This window comes from Electrona antarctica (assembly GCF_951216825.1).
Source record: "Electrona antarctica genome assembly, chromosome: 12".
In the NCBI taxonomy this organism is placed as follows: domain Eukaryota; kingdom Metazoa; phylum Chordata; class Actinopteri; order Myctophiformes; family Myctophidae; genus Electrona; species Electrona antarctica.
In genome coordinates this window covers 13,539,708-13,556,134 of record NC_136793.1, presented here as the reverse complement: position 1 = coordinate 13,556,134, position 16,427 = coordinate 13,539,708, and the positions used below count along the sequence as shown (strand labels likewise).

The 16,427-nt window shown below is 43.0% G+C and overlaps 1 protein-coding gene across 1 annotated transcript in view; it reads right to left on the bottom strand.

Moving 5' to 3' along the window:
- The window catches only part of edil3a (EGF-like repeats and discoidin I-like domains 3a), a 210,230-nt gene that overhangs the window by 17,265 nt on the left and 176,538 nt on the right, over window positions 1-16,427 (bottom strand).

Sequence of the window (16,427 nt, the reverse complement as noted above, 5' to 3'; positions counted from 1 at the left end):
GACAGACAGACAGACAGACAGACAGACAGACAGACAGACAGACAGACAGACAGACAGACAGACAGACAGACAGACAGACAGACAGACAGACAGACAGACAGACAGACAGAGACAAAGGGAGAGAAAGGGAGAGAAAGAGAGCAGAATTATAAAACTCCATCAGCCACAGAAGAAACGTGTCACATTCCATTTTCACAAGGTCGTCAGCATAATTTCTCTCTCTCTCTCTCTCTCTCTCTCTCTCTCTCTCTCTCTCTCTCTCTCTCTCTCTCTCTCTCTCTCTCTCTCTCTCTAGCGTCCTGAGGATTTATAAAGACGATGTAAAGTCGGGGCGCAAGAAGTCACGTTCAATTATTCACAGGATATCGAACAAGGAGCCTTACTGTACGGGCTATACTGTACACCCACCAGCTGGCCTCAGCACAACACAAACATGCAGCCCGCAGTGGATTCTTGACAGCCGGACAGACCGAGCCATTTGGGTTAATTTTTAATACCCACTTCTCATTTTGCAGTGGTGGAAAAGTAACAAAGTGCATTTTAAGTACTGTATTTGTGTACAATTACCTTACTTGAGTATTTCAATTTTTATTTTTTATATCATTGCTGTCCGGCAGAAACCGCTTATCGTCATATTTTAACTTTTTATGTGTTTTTTTAGTTTTTTAGTAAATGAACGCCCTACTTGATCATACTGCCACTAAGTGCCACACATAAGCATCAAAATAAGCACATCTGGAAGCTCGAAACGCATTGCAAAGTGACGCCTTTTGAGCTTGTAGATCTGCTACTTTGCTACTGCTCCTAACAGAGACGACTTCATTCTTCTACTCCACTACATCTCGGAGCCAGATATTGTTATTTTTATTCGACTACGATTATTGAAAACTTTGTAAATTTAGATTATCATTGCAAAACATACAATAGCCAATGCATCCCCATTCACTTAATTTCTTCAAAAATAGCCAATTTACAAGCCTCCAACGTGACACGCTATTTATGTAGACGGGCTGTTTATTTTGTTGAGGGGCGCTATAGCCCCTCCTATGGCCAGCTGTGTGTTTGTGTGTACCCCATAGCGTTGATTTGATTGGCTGAGCACCCCGTAGCGATGATTTGATTGGCTGAGCACCCCATAGCGATGATTTGATTGGCTGAGCAATGTACAGTACATATTCAGGATAAAAAGTGAGGAGAGAAAAGTGAGAACGCAATTGTGATTGGCCGGAATGTGATGATGTACGATGATAAGAGCGCCCCTCACTTCACACAGGTGTGATTTTTACTATTTTGATTGCAATTTGACTTTTGTACTTTTACGCAAGTCAGATTTTGAATACAGTACTTTTACTTGCAACAGACTATTGTTATATTGTGGTATTGCTAATTTGCTACTTTTACTTTAGTACAAATACAAATATGTGTACTTATTCCATAACTGGTTAATTTTTAATACGTTCTCATTTGTAGCGAACAGCCCACAGAGGAACTGGCCATGCAGCAAACGAACGAACGCACGCACACAAGCACACACACACGCACAAGCTGTTATGTTTATTGACTTCTAAGACTTCAATTACAGTATGTTTCATTATTTAGAGACGCATACATCGGGTGGCACTGATGAGAGAGGAAGAATCAAGTTTGGAAACCTCGGATGTGAAAGCACACAATAAAGCGTTACTTTTCAAGAAATGGAAATATTAACATGTGTTCAAATGGATCCAATGTTATTATTTAGTCACAAGCTCTTGTTCATATACTCACCAGTTAAACATTCATAAAAGGCCACGGACATGCACACTGAACCACAGATCTGCGAGCTTTGAGCTTGCAGATCTGCTACTTTTTATGCTTTTGTGTGACACTGTATAGTATGTTTACACACACACACACACACACACACACACACACACACACACACACACACACACACACACACACACACTTTAATAATTGATTTATGTCCACATAAGAGATACAATACAAGGACACAAATATTTACAAGGTGCTGTACAGAGTGCAATCAGCAAATCCCGGACAAATACCCGCACACACATGCACATGCACACCGTTTGCATATGGAGATACGAGGTTTCTGCCCGGCAGCAAGGATGAGACGATGACATGCATCGTGATGCTATAAAGCCAGATAGCCGACTCACCCCACAGCCCTGGAGGAGAATACGATCGGCAATACAATTAAATACAGACAGACAATAGAGTCTGTGGTTTTGTCTGGGTTATCTCCACCGTGTTAATTATGCTAATTATTGTGTCAAATGAATAAGGCATGGGAATCAACGATGCTGAGCGGCGACAAGTCATTTGAATGTAAAGCAGACAGTGACGGACGGACAAGTATACTCAGATTGTTGGGTTCAAGTAAAAGTAGCAATAGGCCCTTATTTTGGTACAGCTTTACTTAAACATGTATTTATACAAAAGTGTTGTAATGCCTTATAAGTGCATTATAAATGTGGTTATAGTGCATTATAGACCCTACCATAATAACATCTTAATCAACAGGTTGGGCCTATAATGCATTATAATAATCACGTTTTTGATACATTATCTGCTATCTGCTGCCCCATATCTTGCGAGTATGATCGAACCCTACAAACCGGGAACAGGGGTGGACTGGCCACAGGACGTACCAGGCAGATGCCCGGTGGGCCGACCCCCTGGTGGGCCGATCCATGGGCCAAATGTTAAATTAGTTGTCTGTTGGTTGTGTATCATTTATGTTGTACTGTAAATGTGGTGGTGTTAAGGGCTTGTATTTCAAGAGTATCTGTGCACTGTGCAGCTCCTCCAAGGCAAACAAACAAAGGAACGGAGCTGAATGTGAATCCCCCCCCACCGCCCCCCCCCCTTTTTTCCCTCACTGTATATGTTTCTTTTCCCTTTTTACCTCCATTATGATGAATTCCTGTTCTGTTCTTTGTCTATATAGAAGTGTCTATTTGTACGTCTCTAAATGTTTTGATGAATTGAACATGGTGGACCCTGTTGTAAACAAGTGTAATGCTTAATTGGGTCGTCCACTCACAGTTAACAGCCTTTGTATTGAGTTTGTGCTCGAAATGTACTGTAATTTCTGCAAACTGTTAATAAATATTTCAATCAATCAAAAAAAACTGGTTGTGGTGAGCCAGTCTGGGCCAAATTCCGCAAAAATGTCCGTGCCGAATTTTTGTCTCCGTTTTTTGATCAACCCCGGCTGGGTCGCCTGAATGAGGGGTATGATGTTGGAAGACCCGAAACCCTGTTGACCTCAGGAAACATCACTGAAGATACGTCCCAGGTGCATCCATGCGATGTATTTTTAGTTATAGTATGTATATTTTATATGTATAGTTTAATTATATAGATATTCCACTGTTACGCTCTTAGCTTACGCATGTTTCATGATAACTACTTTTTATGTATGTGATGTATTGCCATGCTTTTTGTTTTTGCTTATTGTAAATCACTCTGGATTAGGAGCGTCTGCTAAATGCCTAAATTGTAAATTATATGCACTATAACTCTTATTATGAACGTTTATAATTGTGTATGACAATGTTTATAACATATTATAAGTGCTGGTGATACTGCATTACAAGTTCATTGGTAGCACATTATAACTACCCTAGAGGAATTAATCGGCATTAATTGGCATAACGACTTAAATGGGGAGAAAAAGGGGCTAAAATGTGAATAAATGAGTAGTTAGTTACTACTACAGAGGAAGATGAGCAGCTGTACAAACCATGCTCATATTTCACAGGAGATTAACAGACTTAACGTGGAATCACATTCATTCCCACTTCATCCTTTATGTCGTCCCTGTCGGGTGGAAACCTTGTATGTCCAAATCCATTACTTTTCTACGGAGCCCCAGAGTGGTAAGATTGGGCAAGATATTATCTCGACTAGTAGTGTTATATGTCGTCTGGACGAGATAATATTGTTCCCTACCTATGTTGAATACACTGTTGAATACACTTATTGTAAGTCGCTTTGGATAAAAGCGTCTGCTAAATGACTGTAATGTAATAATATCTTGTCCAGTCGAATTATTATGTCGACCGGTCGAGATAAATTATTTGTCTTACCATGGCCACTCTGGAGGTCCGTACTTTTCAGGAAAAAAATAAACTGTCTCAATAGATCCAATGAAGTTATTATTTAGGCACAATCTCTCATTAACACTTTTCACTGGTTCAATATTGATAAAACCCACAGAAATTAAGAGTAAAAAGAACCAATCACATTGCGACGCGTTAACTTGTGACCTTGTAGATGCTGCTATTTTAAGAAGTAAGGGCGCTGATTGATGAAACAACACGTGCGTTCAGTGTATATTTATTTATAGTGCAACATCCCTCCAAGGGGTCTCTGTGCACTTCACAGCAAATCATACAACAAAAACACAGTAGCAAAAAAAAAACACAGTACATTGTGCCAGCACACATGGTCAAATAACGGAGATACAAGGTTTCTGCCCGGTGCCAACGATAACCGTGCATGTGTGAGTCACATTTTTGCACACACGTTTGCTGAGTTATTATTATTATTATTGTATGTAGCATAGGAATAATCCCATGTGGTTCCCAGTGAAAACCAGTATGGACACAGCACGTATGTGGTTGCTGAAACCTCTTATCTCCACATTTAAAACTCAATGGTCGCCAAGGACTTATTTAACTTCTTTTTCATGATGTCCTGGAGCGCCAAGGACGTGTTTTTCGTGTTTTATAACATGGTATAACATAACCAGGCGCCCCCTGGTGGCGGTGAATGAGTTACGTAATTTAACGCACTACTTCATCATTATCATTCTACTGCGTCACACAAAGGTATAGGCTGAAAAATAGCAGATCTGCAAGCACGTCAATCTGATTTTTGTCCGTTCTTTCTTTTTTTTCCCTTTTTTTTAATGTGAATCCTGAAAAGTAACAGTATTGGACTTTCCACCCGACAGAGATGATGCAATTAATCCAATATCCACTGCAAAAAAAAAAGCAGAAAAAAAACAAGATACAGTATGAAACATAAAGGTAGTGAATATGCACATAATTTATATGCAAATTTGTTAAACCTTTAAAAGTACAGGGTATAATGTCTGACTGATTCACTCGTACATTGCTGTGCAATGTGTGATAAGCATGACTACTGTCGTAGGAGAGGAGAGAGAGAGAGAGAGAGAGAGAGAGAGAGAGAGGGAGGGAGAGGGAGAGGGAGGGGGAGAGAGGGAGAGAGAGAGAGAGAGAGAGAGAGAGAGAGAGAGAGAGAGAGAGAGGGAGAGAGGGAGGGGGAGAGAGAGAGAGAGAGAGAGAGAGAGAGAGAGAGAGAGAGAGAGAGAGAGAGAGAGAGAGAGAGAGAGAGGGAGGGGGGGGGGGTATGGACGGAACGAAAGAGAAGCAAATATGCAAATTGCATCTGCTGACTTCCACAGCGTGCGGAGTATACATCACATTAATTGGTCCAGTCTGTACTGACAAAGTACAAACAAACTACAAGTCTATTTAAAAAGCCGTTTTCACTCTCTGCACACTGCTTGAACTATACACACATGCGCGCACGAGCGTGCGTGCGTGCGTGCGTGGACAGAAACCTCGTATACAATTTGCTTGTTATGTTCTTTTCTGTAACTTACTCTCCTACTGTACTTTGTCATACTACGGTGTCGCACAAAATTTGCAAAAGTAGCATCGGTTGCTATTTTCGTTTTTTAAGTGAAAGGAAAAGCGGTTAAGTGTGTCTGTGGGTTTTCATGAACATTGAACTGATGAACGAATAAGAGCGTTGCCTGTGAGTTGACGGGGGGTCTCAAAGGCAGGACCCCCTGCTGTAAAGCACACTGAGGCTGGCTCACACGTGGGTCCTCGACTGGATGCATGCGATACAATGTCTATATTAAAATGAACACCGAGGATTTTACTCTGCTAGTAGTACTAGAACTAAATGTGATATCAGTTCTTATTGACCAAATGTTGATATTGAATTGATTATTTTCAGACTTCCTGTAAACTTATTTTAATAACGGAATTCACCAATGCGTCTATGTAATGTCTTCAATTTGGGTGAGAGAGGGTTTATTTGACTTCATTTAAAATGTAATAAGTCAACCTGTTCCTCATTTGAGTAAATGTTAATTTGCCAAATTGTACTTTGTCAAACACAGTAAGTTGTCCACTGGGCAGGTTCCAGCCATTAAAGAGGCGAACGAATATGATGGTCCTCTGACACCATGAGCTGCAGTAAAATGCCATTAAGCTGCACTTGAGTATGTGTATATATGTAGTGTATTAAGTAACAAAATGGGAGTAATCCAGTTTTCTATAGCCGATCTACAAGCTCACAACACGTGATGATGTGTATTGAATAGGTCTTTTATTGGTTAATGTACTTTTTGTGCCTCTAAGTATATGAATTGAAATTGTATGAAAAATTGTCATATCCACATAAAAGTACCTCAAAATTGTACGTACTGTCAGTGCAAGGCTGCAAGCACTTGAGTAAATGCACTTGATTAACCAGCGCTGTCTCTCTGCGTTCTAACAACATCAGAGGAGCGGGATAAACTCTGGCTAACCCGACGCTTGCGAGGTGTAAAAAAAAGCCAATACGCAAAGAACCCAATAAGGAACCGCAAGTGTGTAAGCGTGCGGTATAGACTTTAATTTAAAAGAGGCGGCCCGGCTGCTTTGATGTTCTGTGCCGTGCCCAATGCACAGCCGTGCATCATGTGTCTCCCAGTGTACGTACTTTATTCACTGATGGATTACTTCAAAGCAGAAGGAACTCTAGCTCTACTCGGCTCGTCGTGTAATGAAGTGTTTTTGTCGTTTGCCGATGGAGGTGCGTGCATGGTTGAGTGTGCGTGCGTACGCGAGTGTGTGCATGCGTTTTGTTGTGTGTGTTTGTATTACTGTACTTGTGACGGCCAGATCTTCCCAGAAGTACAGTACAATTTGAGAAATAAACATTGTGAGGACCATTTTCCTGGTGCTCACAATAAGAGAAATGGTTGTTTTATCGTTAAACAATGTTTTTTAGAGATTTGCACAAATTCTGGTTTAGGAATTGGGGCACGCACGCACATCTCAGAAAACTCTACGGGTGCTGAACAAAAAAATACGTACAATGAGAAAGAAGGTTTGTCCACACACCATCTATCTGCTCCCAGGAAACATTTATTAAATAACAACGTTTCGACCCCAGAAGGATCGAAATGTTGTTATTTAATAAAAGTCAGGTATCACACCTGACAAAGAACCGGAAGGGTTGAAATGTTGTTATTTAATAAAAGTTTCCTGGGAGCAGATACACAGTGTGCCGACAACCCTTCTTTCTCATTCAGTATAGTTTTCATTTTGTCCTCACAAGTATAGCAATACAATATGTGTGCGTTTGTGTGTACTGTATGTGTGTACTGTATGTGTGTACTGTATGTGTCTGTGCACACGTGCGTGTGTGCGTGCGTGGGTGTGTTGGGGGGTATGGTTTCCTACGGCAGTATTGAAATGGCTTTAAACAAGGGCCTATTTTATAATCGCAATAGCGGCACTAAAGCCCCCCACGACCATTGAACCAAAAGTAAGAGTGGCAATGCCGGGGGGGCATTATTATAGGCTTTGATTAGCCTCCAAACGCAGAGCTGAGGAGGTAATGTGTTTTTCTTTTGGCTGGCGAGCTAGCCAGTCGGGTTCTGCCAGCCAGGCTTGAAGAGGGTGGAAGAAGTGCTCTGAATTTATATAAAAGTAGTAATACAGTAATATTATGTTATTCATATATTTTTGTTGAGTAAAATGACAGAAGTAATGTACCAAAGTACTCATATGTTTTGTAATTTTCATCCATTTCCTTTCAAAAATAGCAAACCTACAGGATAATTTTGTCATCCCCCTGACAGGTGGATTAGCGATAGCAATGGCTAAGAAGAAGGATGCGCACATCTAAAGAATACGTGGATTGATTTGTATTTACAAAATGTCCAATGATCATTGACTGGGATTGGGGGCACTGTCGGCAGCAGCAACCGTGGGAGAAGACGATACGTTTAGGTAAGAAAGTAAGAAACACATGTCTTATTTAATGGTAGCCAACTTGTAATAATAACGTTAACAATTATTGAAGAGCAACATTGGCTTTCGCTCATATCGTTGGTTTTGTACGGGTCAGGGTTCCACATATTCCACGGTTCTAATCAGGTCCTGTTGTGCTCCGGGTACAATTTCCACGTAAGTAACGCCAACATAGTAAAAGTATGGTAATTCGAGTGAGCTTACTTCGTTACTTCCCAGAGCTGCTGAGCGGCGTGGTGTGCCAGTGCTGAAACAAAGGCTGTTTTGAAGTGTGTGTGTGTGTGTGTGTGTGTGTGTGTGTGTGTGTGTGTGTGTGTGTGTGTGTGTGTGTGTGTGTGTGAGGTGGGGGGGGGTGGCGTTAGGGCAGTAATTGCTGTCACAGGTAGCGGTCAAAGAGAATGCCGCGCCCCCCTGGCAACCGCCAAACCGAATTAAAGGGGGCGAGATAAGCTTGTTAGAGCCCAGGTCTCTCACTCGCTCTCTTCTCCTCCGCTCGCTCGCTCGCTCTCTTCTCCTCCATCACTCTTGCATCCTTTCTTTCCTCCCGTTTTCAACCCCGTTCCCCCCCCCCCCCCCCCCCCCCGTGCACCCTTAATTCACACAGAAAAAGTCCCAGTACAGAGCCCTGTGACACCCGTTGATGTGTTTATGGGTTATTTATACTAGAACCATTTTGTCCCCTATTTGGCATCACTCTGAATAACCAGTTTGGGTCCCAGTTGGCTCCTTTGGGGGGGGATTTGCGTCGGCATGTCATTGCAGTGACCTTTCATAAATGAATGCCCTGCTTCGTCGTACTGCTTATAGATCAGCTACCTTCAACATTCAAAAACAGGAAAAAATAAGTGGAAGAGGTTGTCTGTGGGTTTTATATATATTGAACCAATGAAAAGTATTAACCGGCGATAATAACTACATTGGATCCATTGGAACACCTGTATGTTCCTTTTTTAATCATATACTCATATGTACATGTACAGTGGATAAGAAGGTTCATTAACATGCTGCTTGCTTCCAACTTTGGTTGCCACCAAAGTCCTCCTGGCGCTATCCAGTGTGTTTGCCAGCCGGATGCAGGGAGCTTTTATTCTGAAGACGCCCACTTGTCCTTTCCCCCCAAATCAGAAAGCGAAATCTTCCATTTCTACATTGTGCTATAGTAACATTGATATCGTCCCCATAGCACCCTGCCGTTTTAGACGTCTGTGGATGTTCAAGGCACCCTTAAGTGTCAACACTTCAACAGACACAATCCCCGGTCTGCTCATTAGGTCCAGCGTGGCTATATAAATGGCTTTTCAGGACAGGGAGTGACTGCCCTGAGTCTAGTAATTCATTTTCAGCAATAGGCGAGCGGGCAGGTAGAGAGTCAATCTGACAGGCGGAGCGATTCTGTGAAACTGTTGTTCGTGCTCGTTTCACGCACACGTCCGCCCCACGACCAGAAGAGTTGGATTGCATTGTCAGCATTTGAATCGCTTCCGCAAGGCAGCGATTTGACACCAGCTGAAGCAGGCGCGCATCGCCTCCGTTTACTCGCAGAGCGATTGTGTCTGTCTATTCACGCTCCGCTTTAAGCTTTTTATGCTCCATCGCATGACGGTGGCACGCGCCGAAAATAGACGACCTAAAAGCCTGCGACGTGCTGCGTTGTGAGCTGGTTAGGTCGGCTATTTTTTGCCGCACGACACAGCGGTGTGATGTCTGTCAGGGGATAAAAAGGATGAAAAGATTCAGAGGCAGCTTTATGTGTGAGCGACGCACTGCGTGTGTGCAAAACACACAGCAGTGGTTGAAATGTGACTATAAGTACATTTACTCAAGTACTGATTGGCTACTTTTACTTCCGTCACCGCACAGCAGCAGCCCAGCTAGCACATAGTCCGGCCCTGCTGATTCAATCGTGTGCTTAAGACTCATTTAATCTACAACACTCGTGTGCTGTGACCCACTTCACTGCCAGCAGGAGGTATATGCGCTGCTGCTCATGCGCCTGCATGTGTGTGTGTGTGTGCGTGTGCGTGTGTGTGCGTGCGTGTGCGTGTGCGTGCAGTGTACCTAGAGTCCAGGGGAAGCATTCAGACAGCTCCACGGCCCATCAACTAAACACAACACAACAGGGAAACAACCATTTGACGATTACTCGACCACACCTCAAGTGACACTTTACATTATTTACTGAGAAGAGAGCGGGGAAGGATAATGAGCAGATGAACCGTGGAACCGTGGAGAGAGTTCTGCTCTTCAATGCAATTTTGAGGAACGTTTATTTTACGTGACTTTACTTCATTACACGGCGAAGCGAGGAGAGTGCCGTTGCTTTGAAGTGTTGAAGTGTAATCCGTTGGTGAACAGTCAGACGCACTCTGTAGAAAGAGCAGTGTGCTCAAATTGTCACTTTTGTGAGGTGGATGTCATAAAATAAAGTCATAGAATACAGCGAAATATGCATAAAATATCTGTTTCTTTACCCTGTTCCTTTTCTCTTATGCCTATCCTTCCTTCCTATTTCCTGAAAAGTACAAAGGTTGGAAGTACGTAAGTAGCCTTTGGGAGGCAACGGTTCCAGAGCCAAGTGGCTCTGGAAGTATTGCCCAGTTATGATGCAAAATCCTACAACAGGTAGTTTCGAGGAAGCAATCTGATTGGCTGAAATAGCCATCTACCCATGCTTTAAACAAGCACATGACTGCATACATAATCATCAAAACAGCTGTGCTTGCGGAACTCAGCTGAAGCCTTGTTCCAGACTGCATCACTGGCATGCCAATAATCACGATATTGCACACCCCCTTATGTAATATTTTGATGCTAGTATGTCATAGGATGCTAGTATGTCACATGATGTTACGAGTACACTCCCTGGACATGGCACTATATGTCACACCGCTGAGGAAGACCTGTTAGGTTGGAATGCGTCCGTTGCTCTGTCTGTGGAGAGGTCAATAAACCTCTCCATGTGTCCGTGGAGAGGTGAAAAGAACATGCACAGTATTGTCTTCTGGCTATATTCTCACTAAGTTGCACCCCCTGGACATGACACTACAGTATGTCACATGATGTACACGTACACCTCCCTGGGTATGAAAGTACACCCCCTGGACATGACACTAGTATGTCACAGAGAAGCTCCAAACCATTCTTAGATGCTGAGAGCCAAGCAGAGAGTCATTGGTTCCCATTTTGTACAGTCTGTGGTAATGACTCGGCCAGGGGGGAAGGGATCGAACCCTGACCTCCCAATCTCTAACCACTGGTACAAAATGGGTCCGTTAGTCCGACGTCCCAATAGAGCGTGGCAGTCCCCCTTTCAGAACGACGAGGGCACCAGAAAAGAATTCCCCATTAATTTTTCCCATAGACGTTTCAAAAAGTATTTATTTAGAACACCATTTTTGGGGGCAGACAAATAATTTGAAATTATTGCTTTAGAAATGAGAAATTGCTTTTTCTATTTGTTCGTCCCCAAAAATTGTGTTTATTGTCATGATTTGTCATCATCCAAGTTGGCTTTAAATAAATACTTTCTGAAATGTTTATGGGAAAATGAATGGGAAATTCTCTTCCGGTGCCCTCGAAGGGGGCAGGACTGCAACGCTCTATAATCCAACATTATTAACCCTACTCCTAACCCTCCCTTAAACCAGAAACCTAACCACACGCGGAAGCCACGGCTGAGTCTTAATCGGCCATACGTATGTCGTTGGTACGCCGGACTAACGTATGCCCCCCGTAACGGCAGCTGCCGCTACACCGTACAAAATGACGGAGCTTGTAAGGCACAAAAAAGGAACACTTATAAACCTGTGATGTGACAATAAAGTTGATTATGATTGTGATTCTACATCCGTTTAAATTTGCTTGCTGGTTCAACCATGCCTGCAAGCACAGCACACCTGCATGGCGACATTTGAGCGCAGCACTTTGCTCATCCTATATGCATGCGCTGCCATCCTCACAGGTGCTCATGGTACATTAACGTAGCGTGTGGGCGTGTGACAGAGACAGCTGGGTGCCTGCCTGCCTTCCAGAATTAAACCCAAGCTGCAAACTTACAGCTGAATGGAGCTGATGCCTTCCGAGGCTTCTGCTGTATCTAGGCTCGATGCACAGTGGCCATATTGGAACGAAACAGGGCTCTTCCTTATACTTCCTTCACAGGTTTTACCAATTACGTGTTTATTTTTTTACTACAAGCAATCTACAAGCTTATTTTCAAATGTCTATGTTCACATTGCCAATTAAGAGTAGGGTTAAAGAGGTAAAACTGAAATTAAAGCTGGATCAACAGCTGAATTAGCAGACCCCCTGGAAACCACACCCATTTTGAGAAGCACAGCTGTAAGTCATGCGGATAAACCAGAAACACAAACGACAGTGTGATTCCTCCACTGTGCTGAGCGTTGCTCAGTATGCTGACCTCATTGGTATCACCAGTGTGGCCATTCACATCAGACAGGCTCCAATTAGGCCACTTTGACGGCAGCCCTGGGGTTATAAAGAATGTTGTCGCTGTCGAGAAAACAGACCTTGTAGCTCCATATATTATCTTTTTATGCTGTTTTGTAAATGAATGCTGCTACTACTACTCCATCACACAGAATTAGCAGCAAGCGGATCTACATGCTCCTATGGCGTTACATTGTGACTATTTGAATTGTGATGCATAAATTTTTGTGTGCTTTGGGGTTTTATGAATATTGAACCAATGAAAAGTAGAGTTTGTGACTAAATAATAACTACATTAGATCCAATGGAACACAAGCTTGTTTTCTTTTCTGAAAAGTAAGTTTTGGACATGCAATGTTTTCGGCCCAGCAATGATATAATTAGACTTGTTTCATCTGCCGGGCCTCAGAGGAAAGCAGATAGACATATTAAGTGCAGATAAAAATACAAATCAAGTATAACCATGATACATTTCACCCCCCGTTCCACTGTCAAAGCCAGGCATCCATCAAACACCAACATTAAAGAAAGCACAAAAACAGCTCAAATCCACCAGGAGTAGCCTACAAAACAGACTTCTACACACCCAGCATGTGGACGTCATCTTGGGCTCTCAGGGGATGGCGATAGGCTCAGATATGCACAGCAGCCATATTGGAAAGAAATTGGTCCTCTTTCTTCGCAGGTCTTACCAATGACCATAATTCAAGTTTTGTTCCATTCTAGTCAAACAGAGTCAGGGTGCTGATATTGTGCATGTTGGCTCCACTGGGAAACACCCTGCTACACCAGTGGGTCTCAAAGTGTGGTCCATGCAGGGATCCTCATGGTTTCTTGAGGCGGTTCCAAATGGCTCCTTACAGGTGTGTAACTCTGACACACCCGTAAGAGGCCATTTGAGTGTACAAATCGGGTACATTTGGTTCCATTTGTACACTCTCAGAGTTAAAAGGGTCCTGGAAATGTTTGAGAACCATTGGGCCACACTGAATGGACCAGAGCCTATTAGAATCAACACTTGCGAAAGGTGGCCAAAATGGCCACAAAATGATCTGCAACCAGAACCGCAAACTGATCCAGTTGGGAGCTGGAGGTCACGTTCTGATTGGTGCCATCAGGACCACATCATCCGAAAAAAAGCAGTGAAGCAACCAAAATCAGGCGTAGATACAGTATACATGTACTGTACTCATTGTTTCAAAGCAATGGTTCTGAACTTCCAAATGCAACCTCACAGATGGGCCTGTGACTCAGAGCGTGTACGAATGGAACCAAATGGAACCTCGTGGGTCCATGATCCATCTGCTACATTTGGACCCGTGATGGTCCCCAGACCAGACCCCAAGAATCACTGGTTTATCTGTTCCACGCCGGTAAGCAGAGCCAGAGATTCCAGGCCGTTCCATGCGTGTGTGATGATGAATGGCCTCGCCATTCACAGCCCTGTCAGTGGAGGGAGGACTGGGGGGAATTTCACACCTGACCCCATTTAACGTTTGCGTTGATTTTTTTTCTTCAAATGAGCCGACCGCCCGTTATTTAATGATGAAACCTGAAATACTGTCTCTGCCTGCGTGAGCCCTCTTATCTACAGTCAGAAAATAACTATCCATCCTTCATAGGCCAGGAATAGAGTACCAATGTCCTAACGTCACTCCCACTACCCCTGGGTCACAGAGAAATGTTTTCTATTGGCATTCCCATATAGGGAAATCTTAGATTGTGTCCTATGAGAACCGTGTTCCGAAATTAAGCAAATCAGCCAGGTGATTCTGTCGCTTATGATATTGAGTAACTTTTGATAATGTCTGTGTTTGGATAATTATTTTTCTTAATTAGTACCTTTCCACTGTCAGCTGATGCTTCATATCCATATGAATTAAATCGACTGGCTGATTTGTTTATTTTTGGAACAGTTGTGAAAAAGGAAAAAATAAATCCTGCACACTGTCTTCAAATGCAGTTAAAAAGTTTATTAAGGAAGCAGCAACGTTTCGGTCTATTCGAACTTCATCAGGCTATCTTCAATTTGTTTTGAAACAGTTTCTGGGAATTCCAAAAGAAAAATAACTTACGCAGGGGGATAGCGGCCTCTAGCGGCCTCTAGCGGCAGTGATGTCAATTGGTGCTCTATTATATTGGTGTTGCACATAGCGGTGGTACAGTGCCGTTTTAAGACATGTGAAGGAGTTGGCTCATGGTTGCTCATTGGCTCCCTGTTGCTGCGCTCACAAACTACAGAACACTGATGTTGACCTACAAAGCAACCAAAGGCATGGCACCCCCATACCTTAAGGCCTGATCCACCCCCTCCACCCCAACACAGGAATGCTGTCCGAGCCTTCCCCTAAAACACACTGGACAACGCTCCACACATCCTAGACTCTTCTCCCTCCAATAACACACCATGAGCAACGCTCTACGCGTCCTATACACTCCTATCATCTCCTCCCTATAGAGCGTCGCAGTTCCTCCTCCTACCCTGGACCAGGAAATGAAACCCAATGCATTATTCTCATAGACATTTCTTAAAGTATTTATTTAAAGACAGTTACGCCGCGGACAAAGCCAACTCGAGTCGTGACAACTCATGACAACACAAACAATATTTTGGATCAAACAAATAATTACAAAGAAGAAAAAAAAAAAGTGTTGTAACCTGCCGTTTTTTTCTTCTTTCTAATTATTTGTTTGGTCCAAAATATTGTTTGTGTTGTCATGAGTTGTCACGACTCGAGTTGGCTTTGTCCGCGGCGTAACCGTCTTTAAATAAATACTTTAAGAAATGTCTATGAGAATAATGCATTGGGTTTCATTTCCTGGTCCAGGGTAGGAGGCGGGACTGCGACGCTCTATAACACCCTGTGTAATACTCCACACGTCAAAGACTATATGCTCCCTTCCTCTAAAACACACAGAACACTCCTCTACACGTCCTAGCCTTTTTTGTCTCGTCCATAAAACACGCTGGACAACCATGTTGTTTCTATAGATATTAGTTATTTTTTTTACCTGGTATACTATAGTTTCAAAGATACAGATTGTTATATAGATTGCATGTTGTTTAGTCAGGTACCACACCATTCTCTTTGCACTCATTTTATATGACTATTTACATTGTTGTTTATTTACTGAAGTTCATGCTTACTTTGCTTATTACGATCCTGCACTTGTATGTCGCTCTGAATAAGAGCATCTGCTCAGAGTCTCCTAAATCGTAATTGCACAATGCTACATGCTTTTCAGAACGAGATGTACGGCCATGCTGTTTGTGAAAGGGACGAGTGTACCAGGCTTCATGCAGCCTGAAAAATAGGTGAGGTAAGTTAAAAATAACAGGTTGTTCGTTCCGGGCTGCTGCTCGTACCGTATATTCATCATAGATCTCTCTCTCTCTCCTCCCAGTTACTCGCACGCACGCACGCACGCACGCACGCACGCACAAACACACACACACACAGTTACACACACAGTTACACACACACAGCACTCCCCCTCCTACAGTACCAGTGTGTGCATGAAATATTCATAACACTTTCTCACTGTGGAGTGTGAACACCCACAGACAGATAGACACATGGTACACACACACACACACACACACAGGCTGCTGCTCGTACCGTATATTCATCATAAATCTCTCTCTCTCTCTCCTCCCAGTTACACACACACACACACACACACACACACACACACACACACACACACACACACACACACACACACACACACACACACACACACACACACACACACACACACACACACACACACACACACACACAGCACTCATCTGCAGTGCACACGCTTTTTGCACTGGCAAAACACATACGGGGAGAGGAAAACAAATGGTTACCGTATGAGATTATAAAACAAACATATCTCCTTTACACACACACACAC